Source organism: Carassius auratus, chromosome 32 (genome assembly GCF_003368295.1).
Source record: "Carassius auratus strain Wakin chromosome 32, ASM336829v1, whole genome shotgun sequence".
NCBI lineage: Eukaryota > Metazoa > Chordata > Actinopteri > Cypriniformes > Cyprinidae > Carassius > Carassius auratus.
In genome coordinates, this window is record NC_039274.1 from 34,958,142 (window position 1) to 34,984,509 (window position 26,368).

At 37.9% G+C, this 26,368-nt stretch overlaps 1 pseudogene; it reads left to right on the forward strand.

The window, feature by feature from the left end:
• The window catches only part of LOC113052332 (suppression of tumorigenicity 5 protein-like), a 42,046-nt pseudogene that overhangs the window by 1,272 nt on the left and 14,406 nt on the right, over window positions 1–26,368 (forward strand).

The window sequence follows — 26,368 nt, forward strand, 5'->3', positions numbered from 1 at the left end:
CATCATAATGTGTAACAAACATTTTCATAAAGCTATAAAGCGTAGTTGATCCATAGCTGTCATTCCACAGTGAATGTGATTTTATGAACACACTGTGTCGGTTGAAATAATAGGGATGCAAGACTCTTATCTCCACCGCACCTCATGCCAAACATTGAAATACATTGTAATATAATACGTGCAATTTTGTATGTATGATTTTTTCTTCCCAGATTCTGTTTCATGAATTGTTATTATCGAGACGCAGAGCAGTTTTCCTTTGCACTTTCATTGTTTAATTTAGTTGCTTGATAATAGTAATTGTTATACTTTGTGATTGCATTTTTTGCTATGAATGTTCCTGGGAGCGATTCATGCGTGAGAGCAAACATGACTTTAACATAAGAACAATAAAACCTTTAAAATCCTTTTCATTGTAGTGCACTTAATGGAGATAATTGCATTTAAGGGTAAGGGCTGACTGTACATTGTGGTTTTTGTTCTGGTGCACCTGTAATTTCCATACACTTAAAAAAGGAAACAAGTTGAGACTTACTTTAATAGCTAGATGACTGACCTTCAGATTACATGATGTGCTTCAAAATGTGTCATATATACGCCTTAATAAAATGTTTACTATCATCCCAGGTCTAGGGGATGATTTTATTTGAACTGTCCTTGAATACCTTTTTCAGTCCAGGGTGGGGAGTCCTAAGGAACTTAGTCTAATGTTGTGTGTCACTGTAATAACAAAAAAAAACAGCACCTGCCAATCTGACAAGGCTACAGATTATAAAAGGTTTATGTGAGTCAGTGTTATTTTAAGGAGATAAGCTTTTTGTCATGTAGTTGTGTAACATCCTCCAAATCTCTGTGGTACTCCATAAACTACCAAGCACAATAGACTGTGATGCAAGTCTGTTGCATCAACACTTAAACTTAACTTAGTTAGGAAATGCAAATTAGCTAATTAGCTCAGAAAAGCTGAAAAGAACACACACAGCCAGTTTGTTATGTTTTGTCTGAGTCTGAAACTGTCATCCAGCAAGCTGTTTCAATTTGCAGCCAGTTTCTATATAGCTAACTATTTGAATAAGACCACCTCCAAGCCATATACGGAAGAGAGGGGTGGGGTGAGCAGTAGTTCATTATCATTTAAAGAGGTAGTTCACCCAAAAAATTAAAATTCTGTCATTAATTACTCACCCTCATGTCCCTCTAAACCCATAAGACCTTTATTCATCTTCAGAACACAAATTAAGATATATTTTATGAAATCTGAGAGCTTTCTGACCCTGCATAGACGGCATGCATTTTAAGCAAAGACCCTAAAGAATCATACCAACTTGAAAATTGACATTAAATGTCCTGTTTAAAGGAAAAGTTCAGCAAAAAATACAAAATTTGTTGCCATTTACTTGACTTGGTGTGTTTTCTTTTTATGGAACACAAAATTAGACATTTCTAAGTATATTTGTTTACCTCTGCAGGGCTCCAAATTGCGACTAAAATGGTCGCATTTGTGACCAAACCTATTAAATTGCAGTTGAACTTTTTTCTGAGGTTGCCACTGGCAACTAGGCCTACGTATTTACATGATATAACATATAAAATCAATTTTGAACGACCAAATCCCACTTTAGACACTGGTAACGGACTTCTGGAAAGGCCCCTTGTGAAGAGATTCAGTTGTTCACTTTCGTTTGGAACATCCCTACAAAAGGCCTCCCTTTTCCAAAGTGCCCTTGAAGGGCACAAAAAAAGCCGTTTGGAATTTGCCCTTTTTTAGGCATTATAGGAAAGATGAAATGAAAATATTATTGAACCTTTTCTGAAAGTTTTACATAAAAACTTTAAAAAGTGGAGTACCCATGTTTCTTAAATGAAATCACAGCCTTTAGAAATGTTAATCATCACATTAAGCTATATTGTGATTCTTCTCTTTCCATCCCCAAATTTAAGACCTCTTGAAATTATAATTAAGACTTTTCTTATGCCATTTAAGGTATTTATGGCCTTACGTGATACCACTAAATTGAAGGCTTATTAATGACCTGTGGGGACCCTGTATAGATGCCTGTCAGCCAGGGAATGATACATTTTGGTAGCCCAATACAATACTAAGACACAATAGCCCTGTGACATCGGGCTAGCAATTTTGCAAGCCCTGTTAAGATACAAATATGGCTATGAATTCAGGTTTGATTGAAAGTCATAAATGAATGGAAGAAACCCAACAAATTGCATCAAATGAGCTCTGAAATCAAATTAGATCTGTTTGCCACTTATTTTCAGATTCCCATGTCACTTTGTTGAGCAGCATTACACAGTTTCCCTAATATGTGAATCTCTCCTTTCGCTAGTGACTTGGAAAACAGAAAGAACTGTAAACAGCTGAAAGTCAGGGGAGACAGAGACTGAAAAGGAGTTAAAAATCGGTTCCATCTGGCCTGTCAAGTCAGCATTATGGGAGCAAGGAATCGTGGGTATTGTGTGGGGAGCGTGCAGCTGCCGGGAGCTGTGGCAGGCCAAGCTCCACAGTTCATGAAAGGCTCAGAAGGAAAGACATTCAAGCAGCTCGGCAGGGCACAACAATTCCCTCCATCCACACCGTCCCCGACACAGAGACAAACCCTCTGTCATTACTCACAAGCTCTGTGGACTCGGGAATGAAAGCGAGTGAAAAGGAAACAAAAAAAAAAGACATCCCTTTCGCAGCTCTTTTCCTTTTTAAATTTTAATTAGCAGTGCCAGAGGGATTCGTCCAGGTGGGAGCATGTTTAAAAACTCCTCATAATAGCACAGATGCACTGATCATCCATCTTTTCTTGCCTCAATCTAAACACAACATGCTTGGCTGGTATCAGCAGCATTAGCAAACCTCATGCATTACATAAATCTCAGCGAGAGCCCTGATGAGGACCATATGACGGTGCAAGCTAAGAACCTGAAAGGGGGGTCTCTCTTTCCTCTGGTATTTATGCTGTAATCTAACCTCCATTCTCACACAGTCATGTCTGATTTGGTAATAACAACAACATAGGCTATTGAGGAAAGAAAGGAGGAAGAGTAATCTTCTCTAGTGTAAAATGGTCTCTGGTGAATGCAAAACCATGTTCATTTTCTCTTAGGGGATGTGTAGAAGCAGCTTAGAATATGCAGTGGTATGTGCTCTACTGCTTGTTATAAAGATGTTAAAAGCTTAGTGGCTGATCAGTGGGGAGTTTAATGGTGAATGTAGGGTGAAGCAGGGTAATCTGGGAAATCTTAGATCTGATCATGGAGCATTGGGGAAGTTGAAAGTGCAAAAAATCCCAGAAGACTGATTCACCCTATAGACAGGAAAATAGAATTAAAACACAGGTCTGGTCATGTCATGTGCAGAATTATTTTGACAGAACACAAGTTAACTTCTGCTATTCAGGTTCAATAAGCAGTTTCATTTTCTAACTCTTTGGAAAATGATCAGCAAAACAAGCAAAGCTTCAATTTCCATGCTTTAGTAACTAAAACAATCTACCCTCCCCATGGTGTCATGTTTATTGACATTAAATGAATCCCTTCCTGTCAGTTTAAGGATTCCTCCTCTTTTAGAAACTATGATGTGTTGAATGTGTGCATTGATGAACGGGGCGAATATTAGTGCATTCTATTTGAATAAAGCACGGCTCCGCTTGCGAGTTGACCTGTCATTGCTGACAAGGCCGTGGCCCGATGACCTTGTCTTGAACCCTTAACATTCCTCACTGTGTCACTCACCCAAGGAAGCTGTTAAGATAGAGTTTGTTTAAAATCACTGATAAAAGAGCTTACTTTTTAACCACCCTTTGTTCAAGGACACATTGAACAAAGATGTTCTCTCTTCTGTTGCTGAAATTGCTAATAGAGAGGTGTCTGCTCAGTGACTTTAGAGTTTTTCAGCCATGATGCCAGTTTTTTTTAATATATATATAACAAGAACTATGATTCCAAGAATTGGCCAAGTCTAAATAAACAAAGTTTTTATTTTATTTTACAGTGTATTCAGTATGAAATATTAGGTTTATGTGGGTTTCTGGCTATTTCTAAGAGAAATGGGTGCAGCTCTTTTTCTTCCTGTTGTAGATCAATATCTGAGAGAAAGAGATGATTGTTTCTTACTGAAATGGTGCCACTGTGCAGATGAAAGAGTCACATGGTCTCTGAGCATATTAAACATGGAAACTGGAGTAGTGAATCATAATGATGAATGTTTAATGATGCCAGTTTTTAGTGAGCAAGCTAAAATAAATATGCCCGTTGTTTCCTGTGAAAGTGATATGTCATAATGCGTATGTATGCTGGTATTATGAGTTCATGGCTTTGGTAATTGCATTTAATGTTTTAGTGATACGTTATTGGAAGAAACCCTGCTTCTTTTCAGTCATCCATGCAGAGCAGACTGATGTGAAACAGCATCTTCAATAAGAAGCTTGTCAATCACACTCTGCAGGTCTTTTTTCCTTTCCAGTTTTTCTTGAAGTAAACAGGTTATACTTATCAGTCAATTTGCAAGTCATAACTAGTTTTTAATATGACAAAATCACATTTACTTTTAGCAACTGCATCATCTATTCTTTTGTTTATTTGTAATTTCAATTTTATATTGTGTTTTTTCAAAGTAGTTTGTTAATTAAGTCGAGCTGAATCTGCTTTGCAGTCTCAGTGATAGTGATGCTTCAGTAGTAATATATATTTCCATATTCAGCCCACTTTATTTTTACAGCTATTCCCTTTTCAACAGCTCAGTGGAAATAACCGGTCTAGTTGGTAAAAAAAAAGAGGTTCCAGAAAACGTGTGCCTCCATTGTCATAGAAAAGAAAATATTTACATTTTTGGTTATGTTTGGTCATAATTGTATCTTTCTTTTGCAGCTAGAGTGATTTTTGTAATAATAACAACAATAATTTGAAGTTTTCAGCTGAAAACATTCCACGCTAATCACTGCATAGTAAGGTGCTCTAACCTTACAGTAGGTGGTCTTGTTGCAAACAAAACAGAAAGAAAGTTTATTATTACTGAAGTAATGACCTCTCATTATACCTTTAAACTCAATTCTTAACTAGATAGATTTTAATTTGTATGAATGTTCAAATCGTTGTCACTGAGATTTCATGAGATTACTGTAACAGCTCATTTAAAGCTCCAGGTTGAGGTAATTTGTGTGTAATTTGTTAACAATGTTCAAGCGACAGATGAAAACTCATCTCTTTCAATACTACTTTACTCCATCTTAAATAAAAAAAAAATCTTTATTTTTATTTATTCCTTCCCTCTCTAGCTGGTACTTATTTGAACAATACCTGAAATGTGGTATTACGAGCACCTCCTGTGTCTGTTTACCTCTTTGAGATGAATCGCTTTATGTATTCCCCAATTGTAAGTCGCTTTGGATAAAAGCATCTGCAAAATTACTTTGTTTTATATTTTAAGATATTATTATAATGTAATTTATTCCTGTGATGGCAAAGATTCAGCACTCATTACTCCAGTCTTTGTAGTCATATAATCCTTCAGAAATCAGTCTAAAATACTGATTTGGTGCTCAAAAACCATTTTATTATTAAACATATTATAAATGTTGAAAACTGTTTTTAAAGCATATTTTGATCAATAGAAGGTTCTAAAGAAAAACATTTATTTCAAATGGAAATCTTTTGTAATGATGTATGATAAATGTCTTTACTGTCCTTGATGAATAAAATTATTCCTTTATTTCAAATAAATCTTTTAAACGATAGTGTACAATATAGTCTCTGTTCACTGCCTTTGTATTGACATTAAGACATCAAGTCATCATCAGTAGCCTTATTCATCAAGAGTGGATATAAACTGTAAAAAGTGGTGAAGTGAGCTGTTAGATTGAAGATGCATGTTCTTTGCAGTCCTCTGAAACAGGAAAGGGCTGACAGAAGGAATGCTGTCTCTCCCCTCATCTGTCTCAGTTGGGCATTCAGCTCTACTGCTGGTTGGCTGACTATTGCATACAATAACTTCCTGTAAACAAGCCCCCCAGTGCACCCAGTTACACCCAACCCTCTCCGTATTTGAGAGCTCGTAATATTGACTTTCTTATAAACTGTATACAGCAGTACGAGTGAACGCATGCCAAGATGGGAGGTTTTCCTTCTGCATGTGGAAGATTTTTCCCACATTTGTCTCTGATGAGGCCCTTTAATTTGAGGGGAGGAAGTGGCAAGTGGCATGCACATGGCACTGTGGTTGTGAGGAGTGGCTAATTAAGATGTTTCTGGGTGTGAATACAGTTTGCAGTGGTTGTGGTGGTGGTGGTTTGAAGAGCTTGTGATCATGGTGAGGAGAACATCTGAGATCATAATAATGTTAATAGAAAATTCTGGATTAATACAAGTTAAAGCATTAAATTGAAATTCTGTTTTCAGAAATGCATGTTATTGATCTTATTGTTAATGATTCATCAATGCATAAGCCCATTCAAAAACATTAATTGATTATCACAAAATATAATATAATATATAACACTTACATGAATTTGTTTGTTAAAAAGTGCTTTTTTTTCTGAAGGAGAGAAAAAAGTTTTGTTATAATCAATATTATGCTGTCAATTCTGTCTGTTGAGCTTAATTTTTATTAGATTTTGAGATATAAAAAGTAAAGAGGACCTGTTCATTCAAATCATTTAATGGACTATGCAAAGCATGACCTTTTAAGTCTGATTTACTGCTCATCAAATAATTTTGAGAACTTGTTATGGCTGGCTTCATCTGACAAAATGAAAAGCAGCCTTGTTTCTCAACAGCTAACCTGTCTCCTCATGTGCCCAGAGCTCCCAAACCACAACTCCTGACCCAGCTTGTAAAACTAATATCTTTCATTAAGCAGGGTCTTTTTTAGTCCTTAGGTGCAAATGTCATGGGAAAAAGCAATCGCTATCTAATGAGCCAGGAGACTAGCTCAGCTCTGTTAATCTTGGCTACTCTATTCAAACAGACATTAATACAAATACACTCCAAACATTGCTTCAAATACTAAAGGCCTTTGGCATGTCTCTCTGACTCTACAAACTGATTTTAGAACCTCTTTTATACTAACAGGCCATGTAAACCTGCTCTTCTGCTGTTCTTTTGACTGCATATTCCGGGATTGTTGAAATCAATTCACAATTTAATGTTGCTATTATTAGTGGTGCTTGGCAAGAATCACTATTATTCTTGCTTGGGGGTCGGAAAGAAAACCCATAGAAGACATATAACCAATATTTGCCTTTTCTAATGGATGTAGGAAGATTTTTACCTTAATAAAATGGTCCAGAAATCCCATACAGTATGTTAAAGCAGGAATTGAGGTGGGCTTTTTTGTATTTACTTGGTCCAGCAAGCAACCAACAATAATACTCTAGCAACCACCCTTAACGCCCTAGTAACTGCATAGCATCATGGTAGAAATAATTTAGAACACATATAGCAATGCCTTGTCAACCCCTAGCATCGTGACAGAAACTTTTTCAGAATCCTGATTTTACAAATGTAGACATCTGTTTTCAAGCTGGCATGTATTTTCTTTCTGTGAATGATATGTGGTCAGGGATTTGTGTGCATGCCAGGGATGATAGGGCTCCTCTTTTGTAGAGATCAAGGTCTATATTTGTTGTGTTTTGACTCATATTTTCCAGAAAGGGTTAATCCATGAGTTGGACTTACAGGCAAAGTATCTATTTCAAATGTGCCATGTCTAAACGTTTCGTAGCCTTTCTTATAATGCCTAGAAGAATCATTTCCCACTATTCATGTTCTATCAACATTGTCCACTGAATATGTTCACAGGTAAAAGTTAACATACGTTTGTCATTACATAAATCCTGTCTTATTCATAGAGCGATCATCAGCATAATGGTTTCAAGCACAGTAGTGTTCAGTACCTTTACTTTAATGGTCACGAGACAAACTTTCTTACCAAAGTAACTTATTTTAAGCAGGTGAGGTGGCCATCAGAGGGAGATGACTGCCAACAAGAGTTCCAAAACTGCACCAAAAGCAGGAGCGGCTAAAGGTCCACAGGAAAACTCAGACAGGTAACAGTCATGACGATGAGTCAGCAGTCTTTGTCCATTGTTTGTGCTTTTATGGGTTTTTACAGAAAGCCGATGATGATAATAACAACAAAACAATATTGTTGGAATCACTTTCCAGCTCATGAACAGTTAAAGTATTGTCAGTTAATCAGAATCCACTCGATTTGAGCTCAAACATTTAAAGCAACAGGTGACATAATTTCAGTGTGCAATTAAACAATGTTATACATTTTTATCACATTCTTATTTCAGACGAATCCAGTCAGAGTTATATAAAAAATGTATTTGATCTTTAAAGCTGTTTAATGCCAGTTAGTGGGTGTTGCATTGCTTCAGTCCGAAAGAAATGAAATAAAAAGCACCCATCCATAAAAAAAGTTTTTGTAAGAAAAATAACCATATTTAAAACCTAATAATCAATTTAAAGTGATGAAGAAGTGATGCCTGTGGAAATGCAGCAGAGATATCAAAACAAATCAATGGTCACTAATTAGAAGTACAAAACCAGGATTTGTAAAGAAGAATGTAAGAGGAGAATGGTTGTCCTTTGCTAAAGTAAGGGAACTTTGCTTCCTTTGCTCCTGTTAACAAACGTTTGTTTTCACAAGACTCACCGGTGCATGCGCATTGCTGACCTCATAGGCCATCTGCTCAGAACTGCTTCAGTTTACAACAGTTAGCGCAAGCTAGATTCAAACTTTATGATATTCTAATTATATGACCAGCACCTGTACAGTAAACCTAGACCCAGTAGCTTGGGAGTCACTCTTAAAGACCGTTTACACCAAGAACAATAACTATAACAGTAACTATATTAACCTCCACACAGATGCACAATAGCACTGTTCATTCTAAGCATGTGCTGGAGATTTGATGTCTGCCACTTAAAATGCTTGAGCTCCTTAAGGTTGAATGAATTCTAATTGGCTGTCAATGCTTTTATCATTCAACAGCTGGAAAAAAAATCCAACAATATAAAATGAGATTCAGCAATATAGTTTCTGTGTGCAGTTATCGTTAGTTGTGCTGTGGAATCTGTTATTCTTTAATACAGAATGTTTTTTTCCTACTTTTTTACAATTATTATTATTCTTATCTTTATCCTTACCGTACTTGGTGTGAACGGGCCTTTTGCCAGGAAAAGAGAAGGATATTGAGGATTGCAGATGTTGGAAAATTAGCTTGCCATTAATTCTGGGCAGAGAGACCCTCTCACTACAGTATGTCAGTAGTTCAAGAGAGATCACTGAGGGGATTCTCCACCCCAAATACTCAATCTGATCATGTGATTTATGTTTGCAAACAGAAAGTATTAATAAATGTAGCTACAAGCAGGAATTTTTGAGGCTGAGCAAGTCTGAAACAAAGTGACAAGCTGAGCAAAAATAGCAGGGGAGCATCAAGAAAATGCTTATTATATTTCAACATCTGTTTCTGCAGTCATTTACTCAGGAAAACATAGTGGTTTGAAGGACATTAGCAAAGTATATTTGCAAAGTTAATTGATATTTGAGGGCTGCACTGTGATGCGTCATGCTTAAATAGAGTCTTTTAATGTCATCAAATGATTCATGTTTTAAATATGCCTAACAAGATTTATTGGGTATAAAAATATTTTTAAATTGAATTACATTTTAGTGCGTGTCTTCTGTCAAACGTGGTAAAAAATGCATGATAATTATTTTTGGTTCAGAAAATATAAACTTAATCAAGACACATTCTAATGTATGGGGACAAAACCAAACTTAAAGCTGTATTTTTAATAAATCTTAAAAATCTTTTAAGATTTAATTTTTATGATGCTTGAAACACCCTTTTCATCTTTGACGCTAGAGAGAGAGAGAGAGAGAGAGAGAGAGAGAGATTACTAATCATAGAAATATTTATAGGCAATGATTTCTTATGGTTACCAGAACTTCTATCTATAATTGAGGAGTAGTTGAAGTAGATAATTGAATCCAGTGGTGCTTCACAGGCCAAACTGTTGTATACAAAGCTAAAGTAAACATCCTGGTTATGAGCAAAAGCCAGGAAGTTGATTAGAAAATAGGCTCCGTTCTATTTGTGGCCTTTGCTTAACTATGGGGCTCTGCAGTTGCTATCAGACCAAGTGAAGAAGGAACAGTCCTTGAAGAGTGAGAGGAGTTACTTTTATAATCACCTATGAACATTCTCTGATGTCAGAGATATTTACTAAAGTAGATTGTGATTTATGTGAAGAGGTGTGTGTTGGTCGGTGATGGCTTAGTTTCTGTTAGCCCATCTTCCTAGACATGGATATTTCGACTTCAGTGGTAAATCACAAGCAAATATGGATGCTGAAGAAGCAGATTTATGTCAGATGAGGGTGGCGGTAGGTAGGCCTTGCACTGAGAATATGCCCCTTTTAAAAGCAAAGAAAAGAGCTGAAAAAATAACTCAATCAAAGATGAAATATCCACATTTTGTGGGGGAGAACCCACCGGCTCTGGAATTGACAGATTTCTTTTGATGTGCGTTCCTGGAACCTCATAGTTTCACCATCCTGGCCATCCTGGTTCTCTAGCAGGAAATGGCCTGTGGTTGACATTGCCCTCGAGACCCAGGAAGAGCCAAACCAGCTCTGGCATCCCACTCAGTCCATGTGTGGCCAGACCAGCTGGCTTCCCCAGAACGGGCCTTGTTTTTACCGGGCCTGTCTGGCCTCTCAAAGAACCTCCTCAGACCGCAGACACAAGCTCATGGTGGACTCACTGAAAAAATTCTCAAACTGATGTTTTCTTTTGTGCAAAGGATTTTACATGAGCCTAATATTGCAGTTATAGAAACAATCGTTTATGCTCTGTTGGAGTGGCGGCCCAGGCAGTCGTGGAGGTATTTTTAGACATACAGTGTTATTCTATGGAAAACATCTGAACAAAGATGATAGAAGTTTAACTGTGCTATAAATACCAGACTTGATGTAAAGGTTGTCCTGCTAAACAATATCCTCCATCTCCTTTTGACAGATTTGGCATCTGTCCATCCCTTCACTTGTTGTTCTCAAGCCAGGGATCCATTGTAAAGACCCAACCTCATGAGTCTTTTTCAACACAGTATATATTAGTCAGATTCAAGTATTACATTTTCCTGTCACCATTTAATGCAAAGAGGCCAACACCTTTATCTTCAGAGGACGTAATGCACACTCTTCTTTAATTCCCTGAATTGGATCTTTTGTGTACATGATTTTGGTGAGTGAAGTCTCATGTTTTGATGATGGCAGCAGCATATTAATGCCTTTGTTGGGTGAACATTTGGAAAATTCAGAACACAAAATTTTGTATGGTTTGTAAAATTAATATGATTTCTAAAAGTTGGGTACAGCAGATTGTGCAACGAGTGTCTAGTTCAGACAAGAGATGTGATGAAATATTTGTAATATTTGGTGATGATGTATTTTTTGAATGTGTGGGGCTGACTGTATTTTCCTTTCCACGCAAGACCTGTGAGGCTGCAGGTGGCGTGGCATTTTTTTCTTCCCTTTTTCTCGGGAAGGGCGTTATGTTGAGGTTTTTAGTTGATCTGTCCCAACCTGCTCTCTAGATCATCTGGCCTCCCCCCAGCTTCCACTTATTATTCTAACCACTGCTGTGTCATCAGATCTGCCTGCCTCAATTTCACTGAGGTGTGGGGCAAGTCGAGTTCTAGTTCCTGGAAGCTCATGAGCAGCATTCGATTTTGAGGTGGATGAGAAAGTGTTTGTGTGTCTAAGGTGACTGAAACAAGGTCAGCAGAATCTTTCATCTCATTGCTCAGCAGTAAGCAGCGTCTGTTTGCTGAGTGAACAGTGGGCCTGAAAATGATGTGGAGGTTGAGATTGACACGTAGGCAAAGAGAAACAGTTGCTAAAGGGGACACACGGCTAAGAAAAAACGCTGAGGGTTAGTGAGGGTGAGTTCATTTATATCTCTTAAGTCTAATGGATAAATAGTTTTTGTTTGTGAGGTCCATATAAATGATTTCCGAAGTGATTGTGTGGGGGAATCCGTATATTAATTTATACTGTTCTATTTTTGTTGGCATGATGTGGAGGATTTTACACTGACAAATCAGATTGTTGTTGTTGACATTTCCTTTAAAATATTCTCTAAAATATATCTAAAATATCTAAAATATTATCCTTTTGCATTACTTGTAGCATTATGTTACTTGTCCTGTTGACTTTTTCTGATTAAATCACAGTATTTATTAGTGCTCTTATTCATGGTTACTGTTTGTGAGAAAATAACACTCTTCTGTACCAAGCACAATTTGTTGGATGGTTTCTTACTCTTTCTGCTGATTTATGCTTGTTTCAGGTGTCAATCTGTGTCCACACCTCCAATTCTTACCACTGGAAAAGAGTCATGTTCCTCTCACCTCAGTGGCAGTGAAGACGCCAGTCAGCAGGGAAGGTACGCTAAAGCTGACGCTAAACTCTGGACCCAAAAGAACTGGAGCTGTAAGACAGCCAGCTTGAGGAGTGGCGCTTCGCTCTCCACTGACTTTGAATGCCAAAGCAGGCTCACCAAATCTCAGAGCATTAGCTGTCTGGACAAGAGGCTCAACATCCAGTACCCACCAAGTGGCAATAACCAGGACCAGAAGGAGAACCAGCCACAACAGGCCGCCACTGTGGGGGATGGATTGAATCCTGGACCCCTCTACTGGAGTACTCTTTCGGTAGGACCTACAACCAAGCACAAGCGCACACTTTCACTCAGTCATACAGGGACCTGCATCTCATCCGTCACCATACGCAAAAAGATCTCGGAATGGGAGGGTCGAAAGACGGCTCTGCCTAGAATGAGCCTCTGCCTGGAGAAGAGGCCCGGAGGTGGAAGCGAGGGTTGCCCAAGCCTGCTGTCCTCACCCTGCAGTGAGAAAACCTTTGACTTTAAGGGTGTGAGGAGGATGAGCACAGCATTTTCCGAGTGCTCCTACCCTGAGATTGAGGAAGAAGAGCAGGTATCGGATCGAGAAGCTCCTGTAAGGTTTCAGAAGAGGCCTTCAAAGACAGAGTCCTCAGGGATTTTCCTCCGCACGCTCTCGGCACGCAAGGACACCTCAGCTGTGCTCAGCCGCATTCAAAAAATTGAACAGGCCTTGAAGGAAAGTCCCTCTTTGTCTCCTCCGCAGTATCTTAGTAATAGCTACAGCCTTGACAAGTCCAGACAGAAGTCTTTCATTATAAGTGGAACAGAGGACTTGGACAGCACTTGTGGCAGCAAGCGGAGCAGCATCTGTTCTGTGGCCACCGAACCCGAAGCTTCTCCAGGGTCTGAAAGACTCTCTAAGCTCAAGCAGAGGTTCAGCATCAGCTCTACCAGGTCAGAGAGCCCAGAACTCCCTTCTGCACAGGTCTCTTCTGGAATCACAGTGAACCCTTTGCCCAAACCCAAACGAACATTTGAGTATGATGCCAACCGCAACCACAGAGGCTTGTTGCCTGGTAATGGACTACCTCCCACCACTGAATCTCCACCTCCACTTCCTTCCACCCCAGCACCTGCTATAATGAGAAATTCAAAGAGAGATGAAGGCTTGCCTAAGAAGACTCAAGATAGGTGAGAAACATGATTATCTTCCATATTTTTTGAATGTCAGTAGTGGTATGTGGCTTTTGGCTAATTAATTTAACCAAAGCCACTTGGGGATTAGTACTCTACTTATGAGTACAGGGGTAATGGTGAAGGCTCATGATTTACTCACCATCATGTTGTTCCAAACTTGTATGGCATTCCTCTCTAGAGGGACAAAGTTTATCAGAATGTTGACATTGATTTTTTATTCCATACAATCCAAGCATACAGCTATCATAGTCTATCAAGATTTAAGGACAAAAAAGTATAATAAAAGTGGTCCATATGACTTGTGTTCTATAGTGCATGTCTTCACCCATATGAAATTGTTGTGATGAACAAACTGAAATGTAAGTTGTTTTTCAAAACTGAAAACTGCTGTTCTCACATCTAATATGAAGTCACGCATATTCAAATATTCTTTATTAATCATTTTACATTTGTGTTTGCATTTATTGAGTTAGGAGCCTTTAAATAAATTCAAACTAAAGACTAGCCAGACAGATTTGTGGTGCACAAAAAAACAAAAACAAAAAAACATGTCAGCTGTGGAAAGAAAATACTGAGAAGCAATGAATTTGTGTACTTCCACTTATTCACTTGCCCCACAAAGAAGAGATCATTTGTTTTTTTTGGATAATGAAGTGTTTAAAACTCAGAAATGTTGAAAAGGATAAGGACCACAGGCCAAGCATTTGTTTTGTTGATATAGTCCTAGACTTTGAATTATTGACTTTTGTTTTTGACTACATAGTCTCTCACAGTGTATTGGCCTCTACAGATTCCTATGTTACAAATCAAGTAAGCAAAATGAAATTCCTGTCAGGCATTTTACAGCAAGAAAAGATCAACATGGAGATGCTCATTATCTCACTGTTTAGTAATTTTACCATATTAGGTGAATTTGTTGCTGTCAAATGTTTTGTTCTGTGTACGGCACACATAATCTTGTCGCCTTATTTTATCTTGACACTGATTCAAACTGTCATTTCTGAAACGGGCAATGCTTAATAATATTTATTTCTCCAAATGTATTTCAAAAATAGCATCAGCTAGAACTCACTGTACCAACAGTAACATAAAACACTTTTGAATATATTTTTAGAAACCCATCAGCATTCATTTAACAGGGTGAGATGGAAGAATACAGAAAATGAAATGTTTTGAAGGTTCAAAGACCTCATATACTTCATCTCTTCTTTTTAAGTTGATATAACACTGCTTCATGGTGTTGCTTTTTGGCTTTTTTGAGGGCTCTCTTGTTGTTTATAGCTCATATTCCTCATGGTCTTGTGAATGATCTTTGGCACATGGATTGTTTAGCCCAGTAACTAGGTACTGGGAGCTGCCAGGTTCTCATGATTGAGATCCTCATGTGCTGGAGCATTTCTACTGCTCTACATTTGAGCCCATGTTTGACATTCTTGTGGCTGGCCAAAGTCCACTGTTTAAAGACTATAGGCAAGCAAACAGATTGTGTCGTTAATTTGAGCTTTCAACATTCTGGTTAGCTTTTCAGCCATGTTATTGTGTGTATATTTTCATGCATTTACATTTAGTTTTTTGTACAAACCCCGATTCCAAAAAAGTTGGGACACTGTACAAATTGTGAGTAAAAAATGAATGGAATATTTTACAAATCTCATAAACTTATGTTTTATTCACAATAGAATATAGATAACATATATCAAATGTTGAAAGTGAGACATTTTGAAATGTCATGTCAAATATTGGCTCATTTTTGATTTCATGAGACCACATTCCAAAAAAGGACAGGTAGCAATAAGAGGCTGGAAAAGTTAAATGTACATATAGACGGTTTCATCGGGCGCACGCGCCTGGACCTAAGTTAACTTCCAGTCTGTGTTGTGTATATCGGTCTGGCTGCGTGCCATCTACAACGCAGTTAAAGCCAAGGTGATGAGTAGACTGAAGTTGGGCTCAGGTGGTTGTGCTTGCGGGATGTGTTTCCCATACATTTATTTATTTTTGGAGACTCGCCTCAATTTTAAAACGGATCGATTTTCAAAAAGGCTTCGTCAAATAAACATGAGTAACGTAACGTTACGTAACGTACTGCACGTTTAATAATAATAATTCCTTACATTTATGTTTAATTATCAAAACGAGGCACGGGTGTTTTTATATCGCTGTATTTCTGAAAGAAGACTTGCATGTTATATGCCTGATAAAGCAGCGTGTGAGCGTACCAGCTCTGCTTTGTTTACAGCTGTTACTGGGGAAACCTCTATTTCTCGCGCTTTATGTCTATGCTTTAAAACATCTCCTGTTGGCAAATAATGAATTAGCATTTTCATTAAGTCCGCCTGATCCACACAGAAAACACATTTTGTTTGTTATCAAAAAAATATCTACTCTAGAGGGACTTGGCTGTTGTTATTGATTCTATTTGGAAGCCTACTGGAAGTTAAGTTAGGTCCACAAAAGCGCTCACGCGCATTAACATTTGTTTATGTTGATGCCGTTGAAACCGTCTATAAGGAACAGCAGGAGGACCAATTTGCCACTTATTAGGTCAATTGGTGACATGATTGGGTATAAAAAGAGCCTCTCAGAGTGGCAGTGTCTCTCAGAAGTCAAGATGGACAGAGGATCACCAATTCCCCCAATGCTGCGGTGAAAGATAGTGGAGCAATATCAGAAAGGAGTTTCTCAGAGAAAAATTGCAAATAGTTTGAAGTTCTCCTCATCTACGGTGCATAATATCAGATTCAGAGAATCTGGAACAATCTCTGTGCCTAAGGGTCAAGGCCGGAAAACCATACTGGATGCCCATGATTTTCGGGCCCTTAGACGGCACTGCATCACATACAGGAATGCTACTGTAATGGAAATCACAGCATGGGTTCAGGAATACTTCCAGAAAACATTGTCGGTGAACACAATCCACCGTGCCATTTGCAATTGCCGGCTAAAACTCTATAGGTCAAAAAAGAAGCCATATTTAAACATGATCCAAAAGTGCAGGCGTTTTCTCTGGACAAAGGCTCATTTAAAATGGATGTGGCAAAGTGGAAAACAGTTATGTGGTCAGACGAATCAAAATTTGAGGTTCTTTTTGGAAAACTGGGAGGCCATGTCATACGGACTAAAGAGGACAAGGACAACCCAAGTTGTTATCAGTGCTCAGTTCAGAAGCCTGCATCTCTGATGGTATGGGGTCGCATGAGTGCGTGTGGCATGGGCAGCTTACACATCTGGAAAGGCACCATCAATGCTGAAAGGTATATCCAAGTTCTAGAACAACAAATGCTCCCATCCAGACGTCGTCTCTTTCAGGGAAGACCTTGCTTTTTCCAACATGACAATGCCAGACCACATACTGCATCCATTACAACATCATGGCTGCGTAGAAGGAGGATCCGGGTACTGAAATAGCCAGCCTGCAGTCCAGATCTTTCACCTATAGAAAACATTTGGTGCATCATAAAGAGGAAGATACGACAAAGAAGTCCTAAGACAGCTGAGCAACTAGAAGCCTGTATTAGACAAGACATTCTTTTTCCTAAACTTGAGCAACTTGTCTCCTCAGTCCCCATTTGGAGACCGTTATAAAAAGAAGAGGGGATGCCACACAGTGGTAAACATGGCCTTGTCTCAACTTTTTTGAGATGTGTTGATGCCATGAAATTTAAAATCAGCTTATTTTTCCTCTTAAAATTATACATTTTTCTCAGTTTAAACATTTGATGTCATCTATGTTGTATTCTGAATAAAATATTGATGCATTCTGTTTTTATTCACAACTTGTACACTGTCCCAACTCTTATTGCTCATTGATTTTAATTAGAAGAACTGTTGAGGAAATTAAACACATTTAAGATCCTCATAAATGAAAGATGCTTTCATGTTCTCAGGTTGTCTGAACTGATTGTGATCATCCAACTGAAAGATGAGCCATACCAACAGAAATACTCTTCACTTGTTCAGCAGTCATGTCTAAAGCTGTGGTTTTTCTTCATCTCTGTTTGTTTCTAGAGAGTCGTGTGAGTCAGAAGATGCTGTCAGCCTGCCTTCCTCATACCCTTCCTCACTCACAGAGAATGGCACAGAGAGCCACAGTCGGCCCAGCTCCAAAAGCACACTCGAGGAGAACGCCTATGAGGACATATTTGGTAAGAACATACAACAGTTGGTGATAGATCCTGCTTGCATCCTTTTGATTTTAGACTAAAAGGTAGCTGATGTATATTAAAATGCTTTGGGGATAAACCTGTTATTGTTAGAGATATTTATTTGGAAAACAGTTATGGTGCAAAAATATTAGAATATCATATTTACAGTTGGTATAGTAAAGAATCACCCTCCTTTAAAATAAGCACATTTTGTTACATTGCATCCTGAAATGAAGACAGACACAGTTTTTGTTTTATCCAGCCATTGCTTGACATCATTCTGCTATGTAGTTCATCACCGCAGTAAGCAGGTAGAGGACGAGAACATATTACAGTGTCTGACATTGTACTTGCAAGTTCACACACCTCTTTAATGTTATATTTAGTGATCTTCGACTGGCGAAGTCAAACATCATTAGTGCCAACGTGAATAGCAATCTTCCTGAATTTATGTTTAGCATTAGCCAGCACTTTTAAATTTGCCAAGATGTCAGGTGCTGACACTGAGTGGGAAGAACCTGTTCAATGTTTTGATCTGAATGGAAGAGCTGTGTTTTGTCCCGTGACTATGCCGCCTCACAGTCACCTAGTTGCCCTGCTGCTCTGCAACTGGAACCAAACAATGTATGGGACTTGCTAAGCTAGTCGCAACCAAAGCCTCAAAACCACATAATATGTCTTGAAGAAATCCAATACTCACCATCCAAATAACAGCATTCCTGCAGTAAAGCATGGAGGTGGTCATATCATGTTATGAGGTGTTGCTCTGCAGCAGAGACTGGAGCACTTCAGGATAGAAGGAAAAATGGATGAGCATCAACAAATGGATGATCAAATTCTTTAGGAAAATCTGCTGCCCTCTGCCAGAAAGTTGTTCATGGGAAGAAAGTCTTTCCAACATGACAATGGGCCAAAACACACAGCAAAACTGAGCACACAGTGGTTGAAGGAGAAAAAGCGAATGTCCTTGAATGGCCCAATCAGAGCCCAGACATAAATCCCACTGAAAATCTGTGGAATGACTTGAAGACTGAAGTCAACAAACGCTCACATCAAATTTCACTGAACCTGAGCAGTTCTACAAAGAGGAGTTTAATGTCTAAATGTGCAAAGTTATTAGAGACATATTCCTACAAACTAAAGGCTGTAATTAAAGCAAAAGGTGGTTAAAAAAAAATACTGACACAAGTGGGTCATCCTTTTTCCAACTCAGTGATTCTGGTGTATATAATTATATATATAGATTTTTTTTTTTCTGATATGTTTGTGTTATATCTTTCACTTGTATGTTATATTGAGTAAAAACAGTTGGATAAAACAAAAACTGTGTCCAATTTCAGGTTGAAAAGCAATAAAATGTTATTATTTTAAAGGGGGGTGATACTTTTCTATACTCACTGTTGAATTACATTTTTAATAAAATATATTTTATATGTTTGTACATTTATTGATTTCAAATATTTTAAATGTATATAATTTTAACTACATGACATTTACAGATATATGTTTCTTTTTATATTTTATTATTTAAAGTATTTAATTTATAACATTATATGCATCTATTTATATTTTATCTATTTAAAATGTTTCATTTTTATTGTTTGTCGATTGTGCACTCTTCACACAAGCCCTGGTTAAATCCTCTTTTTTGTCTACTGAAGGTGATGAAGCACTGGCATGTGGTGCTGGCTGATTTTAGGTGCTAAATTCCTTCGTGGCAGGAAATAGTCTGTGCACACTAACACTCAGACCCTGTGGGGCTTGACAGCGTTACAATGTTCTAGCGTCTTGCCCTGTGGCCAGACTGTAAATCTCTGTTTTGTCAGTGCTGATGAGGCTTGGGCATCAGGTGCTGTTAAGTGGTCTGACTGAATAAGGGCCTAGTTGGCAAACAAGCAGAAGGAGTTTGTGGTTTGGTAGACTTGAAGTTTATATGCCATTATATCAGTTCTACAGCCAAAAATAAAGCCTTTGCTACGTATTTTTCTTGAAATGATGATGGCCACTTGGTCCAGGCGGTGCATGAGTCTCTAGCAGTTGGGAAGTGGGTGACTTTTTTCCACTGACAAAGGTTCCATTCTTCTAGCGAACACCTCAAGTGTGGGATCAAGTATTGCGGTTGCACATTTTTGCGAATGCTGATTAGTTCCAGAGAAATATATGGCCTCTGTGTGCCTCTTTGCTCCAACCGCTGAGCTGGGGATTGGTGTAACATTCTGACAGAGGCATATAAGGGTGGTCTCCAGAAGCATCGGGCTGTGGTTTGCATATCAGATGGTCTGCTTCCTCAGGCTGTCAACAGGGTTTCAGCCCCAAAATGTCACCAACTGTTAAAAACGTAAACATTATTTATGGTACACATATATAAGGATTCAACATCCTCTCAGGTTAAACATTTGGGCATCATGTTGCTTTTAGGCACAAAGCTTTTCTGGTCTGGTGGCAGTGGTGAGGTGTACCCCATATGCAATGCACATTAGTATAGTGATAAAGGATTGGCCAATTATCTCCAGATAGCTGGGTCATGTAACATTTACCATGAGATAAATGTAACATGAAGGAATATCTTCTGCTTGTTTACATGTCACAGGGCCATTCCTCATCTCACATGACCGCACGGTGCTCCTGGGAAGACCACAATCTGGACATAAAATTATTTTGTCTGCTGTGTTGCTTTTTATTGGTAGTGTACTGCTCACTTACACATCTAGCTCTGAAACATCCTTTCCTTTGAAATCCTTTCGTGTAAAAGGAAGGACAGTATGTGTTTTGGTTAGGGGTGCCCACACTCTCTCTCTCCTTTTGTCTGTTTGTTTTGTGGAGCTCCTGTAAGCAGAGAAGTTGATTAGTACCTTCCTGTACATGAGTGGTCAGGGAGGCATATCAGTTCTCCAGCATGCTGTCATTACATTGCTTCATTTGGGAGCCTTACAGAGCACTCTGTGCAATTGCTGGCCTGTCATTGTGCCTCTCAGGCTTAATGGCACTAGGGCAAATCTCAGCAGTACATCCCGTGAGGTCAGGCTGTTGTGTAGATGATTACTACGTTGTATCGTAGCCTTTTGCCTTCTTTTAAGCTTTTCACGAGAAGTTACACTGATTATTATTGCCAGGTTTACTTAGTGGCACTTTTGATACCCTTGTAATGTGCTGCAGTGTTAAATTGTAATAAAATGGGTGAACAAGGGCTAATATTTCATCTACAAGATGCAACATGAATTCAGCAGATATGATTGCTTTCTTTTGTAGTGCACCTGGAGCCGTATTACACAAATGTCCTATTTTAAGTCACAGGTTATAATCTGCCAAGATTCAATTTTCTTTCTGAAAACAGCATTCGGTATTTTAGGTTAGGATGTTTCTGTAAGATAACGCCTGTTGTGTATCTAGTGGAGGGAAACAGGGCAGAAAGATGTGTGATATGTCAGTCTCTTACAGTAATAAAACAACAGAAAAGTAGGACACTGTTTTTGTGTGGGTTGTGCACAACTGTTATTACATCATATTGAAACTGGCAGCATTCAACTGGTTGGTTTCATTACATTGCCTTGACAGCCAGGAATTGGTGACTTGGAAAGAATGATTTTAATTAGAGGATTATTTGATTACAAAGTGGTGCAATAGCTACAGTAGATGTTATATGAGCACAGTTATATATATATATATATATATATATATATATATATATATATATATATATATATATATATGATCCATCATCAATTTGAATGGGGTCGGTAAGATTTTTTTAAAAGAAATTTATATTTCATTCCACAAGACAATTAAAGTAAATGTGAAAAATATTAAGCATCATAGCTGTTTTCTGTTGGAAAAAAATATATAAAAATATATATTATATTTATATGTGTATATATTACTTGTGTTTGTTTGTATACATATCTTAAATATTAGCATTACCAGAAGAAGTCATAGGAGACCAGCATTTGTTGATGCTTCATACATGCGTCCACATTAGAGTTAAAAACTTTTGCAGGCCCTATTCAGGTCATCTTGTTCTCGCTTTATGCAGACTATCAGTCTGCCAAAGTTTCTTAAAGGGGAAAGCACAACTTAATTTATATCCTCAAGTGTTTGGTGAACAAGTGATCCACCCTTTTACATGAGAAAACATGTTTGCAAAAATAAGATTCATCTATAACATGTTTTAACAAAGAGGCCGTCTTCAAAACGTTTATAATGTTTTATTTATTTGTAATTTTTTGGTGGAGTCTTGTGCAGAGTCAGACTAAAGTTCTGCACTGTCTACATTCTCTTATTTTGACTCATCACTGGCCCTTATTTCTGGAGACAGTGTGCTGTCCAAAGGCTTATGTCCAACAGAAACGGTTTTTGGAGACGATGCACTTGAGTTTCAAGCACGCCAGCAGTAAACCTCCATGAATAATCCTTTCCCAGCACTCAATAGCTGCCCCGCTATGTGCCTCCGGCTCCTTTTTCTTTCATTATCATCTTCCACTGGTTTCCATGAACTCTGCCCACCTTTTCCCTATCAGTTTTTCTCTCTCCCACTCACTCCTTAAGAAGACATGTTACCTTGCTACCTTTTAGGTCGGCTCCTGGGCAGTGGGTGTTTAGTTTTAGTCTGAGTTGTTCTCTTCTCTTCTGCAAACAGAGAAAGAGAATCCATATGAGGATGTAGATCCAGTGAGGAGATGTCTGGCCAGAAATTCCCGTCTGTTACCCGAAAGGTCCCGGGACTCACTCAACAGGATGTGGACCTCCCAGGACAGGAAGTCCATTACACCTCCCCAGGTAGTCTCCTTTGCTGTGTCAGATAGAGATGATAGCACCTGCTTTTCAATTATTTTTATTTAAATCAATGCTTTATATACATGAATCAATTCACCATATGTTTTGTACATTTAGTAAAGTGTACAACGTATTGTGGTGTATTTTTATGCACTTTAAAATTTAGATTTATTATACATGTCTGCACCTTTTCATGATGCTAAAAGATTGATTTCTTATCAACTTCCCTCTCACCAGCTGCCCTCTAAATCGAGTAGTCAGTCTCTGCGGCTGCCAGGTGCTGCTGACAGGAAGAGCCAGCGCACATCCCGCCTGTCTAAGAGGCACAGCCATGATGACCTGCTGCTTCTACCCCAGCTGGGCGTGCCTTCCTCCTCCTGTGGCCTACTAGATGACAGCCTGAACCCTTCCACCGGGACATTGGCGTCCCACAGGCAGAAACGAGTCCCCAAGGTAAACAATAAGGCTAGAATGAAGTGAAGTGACCCTGTGGTGGTTGAACATGTCTGCCTAACTTTTCTTGTAAATCTGGGATTCCTAAACCTTTTGTTAAGAGAACTATTTTGATCGAAAATATTTTCTTGAATTAAGTCAGAGATTTTTAGTGAATAGTTATGAGGGTTATGGTAACGGTGTAATGGTTACGTGACATATAACAGTGCTTGACACTAAGAATTTTTTTTACTGGCCAGTCAGGCCAGCGGTTCATATTTTTACTTGTACTGCCGACATTTCCACTGTTACCGCCACAAAATAGTTATTGTCTAAAATTATTATTGTTTTCAACCAGTGTTATTTTGTAATCTAATGAATAAGCTTATAACAAAAACATTCTTAGGAAATATTACAGAAGAGACTACTAGCCTAACAAATACAAAGTTCAAACATTATTAAATTGAAGAGTCAGTAATAAATGAAGAACAAATAAACAAATTGCAAGCAATAGTACAAATAAGTACAATAAAACAATTATACAAATGAAACAATGCTTTGTTTTTCAGGTTTGTATGGGTTCAGGTACAGAAATGGAATAATTCAGTTGTTCAACATTGTCTTCACTGTATACATTTAAATATAGATTAATCCTCGTTAAAGCTACAAAAGTTATTCAGTGATGAACAGTGAAGGATTTTCTCTTTGTCTTTTGTTGTTTGATTAACATTAATGACGCAGACAGCAGCAGCTTCATTATGCTCAGTTTAAGACCAAAGTCACAGATCCAATAAAATCTTTCACACTGGCTCATTGTGATCCATGATAATTGCTTTTAAATCAGTGGGCACTGCACTGTTGTAATACGACACAACATTACCAACATTAAAAGTTAACAGTTGACTCTTCAGAAGTAGGTGTAGCACACCATTCTGCCTTCCTGCTACTTTTTCCTCTGCTCCAGAAAGTTTTCGATGGGAAAACACCTTCATCCACACACAATTTTAATGCCTATGTTCAGATGCTTCAGGTTTTAAAGAGAAAAACATGGAATCTATCGCTCAAGTTTACATAACCGCTCTCAAGGATGGAAAAAGGAGCCCTGTAGGGCTGAAAGATTTAGTTTCACTGCTTTTCCATTTCCAGACCCTTTACAAGTTACTATAGAGCAGTCCCAGTGGCTTTTAGGAACTCACTGATAGATAAAATCATTAACTTTCCCATATGGATTACAGCAGTCCCTTAAAATATGATTTGCAAAACTTAATAACATTCCTGGCTGAATGTGTACATAAGGGGCAGTTTGAAAGTAATTTTCAATTGGTCGTAACACATCTTTTTCCCTATCAGGTGGTGCAAAGAATAAACTCTATCTACTGTACAAAAAGAGGAAAGAAGAGGCTAAAGAATCTTTCGCTTTCAAACATAGAAACTGCATCTCTAAGAGGTAAAGAGTTTAACCTTGATGTAATCTCTCAGAATGTACCCCAGTTGTTCACGCTCAGACCAAAATATTTTGTCAGTTGACCCTTTGACATTAAACAACCCCTGTTCTCTTGTTTGTAGATGACAACAGCGAGAGTGAAAGTGACTCTGACGACAGGTTTAAAGGTGAGGGATCGCAGTGTTATGCAGACGCAGTGTTATGTATAACCTCCTATTGTTTTTATTAATAATTTGAATGTAATATTACTGTATTTAGTAATATTTAGAATTAGCTTACATTTGTATTTTTATTAGTTTGTTTCTACAGTATATGTTGCCTGTAATATTGTGTAGATTTTTATTTGTATTCTTTTTTTAAAACGCAGCCCACACTCAGAGGTTACTGAAAGCTGCAGTCTATGCTGCGACGTGCACCCAGTTACAGGACTCTGGAGCTGCAGCTGATTGAGTGGCAGGAAAGGGAGCTCTTTGAGTACTTCGTGGTGGTCTCACTGAAGAAAAAGCCCACCAAAAACTCTTATACTCCAGAAGTTACTTACCAGTTTCCTAAGGTGAATATTCTCTGTAAAAAGGAGAGATACTGTTTATGTTTTATAGTTAAGATGCTACTCAGTGGGAAATACATTGATGTTTAGTAACCCTTTATCTGTCTTTTTAGGGTCAGTTCTTACAGAGTTGCTTTCAAACTGTTTCCAGATGAAGTCTTGATATATGATGAATAATATAAATATGATATGAATAATCCTGCTTTCTGAATGTCATACATATTGAGTGGGTTTTTGTTTTTTTATTCAGATGGTAGAATGCAGTTGTTTGGATATTTGATAACAGATCTGTTTACTTCTGTTCAGAAGTTTGGGGTCAATAAGAAAAAGATTAATACTTTTATCCTTTACTACTTTTATCAAAGAATCCAGAAAAAAATATATGTAAAATGGTTTTCAGTAGAATGTTAAGCAGCTCTGTTTTCAACATTGGTAATAATAAATGTTTCTTGAGCACCAAATCAGCATATTAGAATGATTTCTGAAGGATCATGTGACAAGGCTGGAGGAATGGCTGCCGGAAAAAATGGTCACAGAAATAAATTTGATTTTAAAATATATTGAAATATAAAGCTTTTTTTTGTAAATAAAACAAATATTTAAATAATTGCAGCCTTAGTAAGCATAAAATAATTTTTTTCTTAAAAAAAAAAAAGATCATACTGACCCCAAATGTTTGAACAATAATGTAATTATGCAATTTTAAAAAAAGGCTGAAAATGCAGCTTTGAGCTCTTATCGTTTGGACGTATTGACAGTAAGTGGCATAAGCAGGAAAACGTTGCCATAGAAATCATGTTTAGTTACAGAGATCTGATGATTAGCTGAGATTTGTCTTTGTGATTATTGTGTTCCCTTGAGAAGCTGAAATATGTTGACACTCTGCCCAAAAGAGGGTCAACTTGTGATTGTGTTTTCAAACTAGAACAGAGGGCTGATGGTGACATGGGTCGTGGTAGAACTGAAATATTGTCCCCTTGTTTGGCGGAAAATATTCTGTACATACTTGACAGTGATGAAGGTGTGAAAGGACACTATAATGAGGCTGTGCAAATATATTAGATAGATTCCTTACCAGGTCTTTTCATCTGAACCTCACAGTTAGAGAGACTCACCAAGCAGATGAGGGAAGCTGAACAGAGACTCAAGGCTATCCCACAATTCTGCTTTCCAGATGCCAAAGACTGGAGCCCTGTGTCTGAATACACCAGGTATTACTGTTTTTTTATGGATGCACTGAGTTACAAATTATGGCTTAATAGCAATTTTTACGGCCAATATTTAAAATCTTTACAGTTGTGTCTAAAATGAAAGTAAAACACACTAAAATAAAATAAAATCTACTCAGTCAAGTTGGTCATCACAGCATCATAATGTGATGTATAAAGTATGCAGTGTGATATAATTAT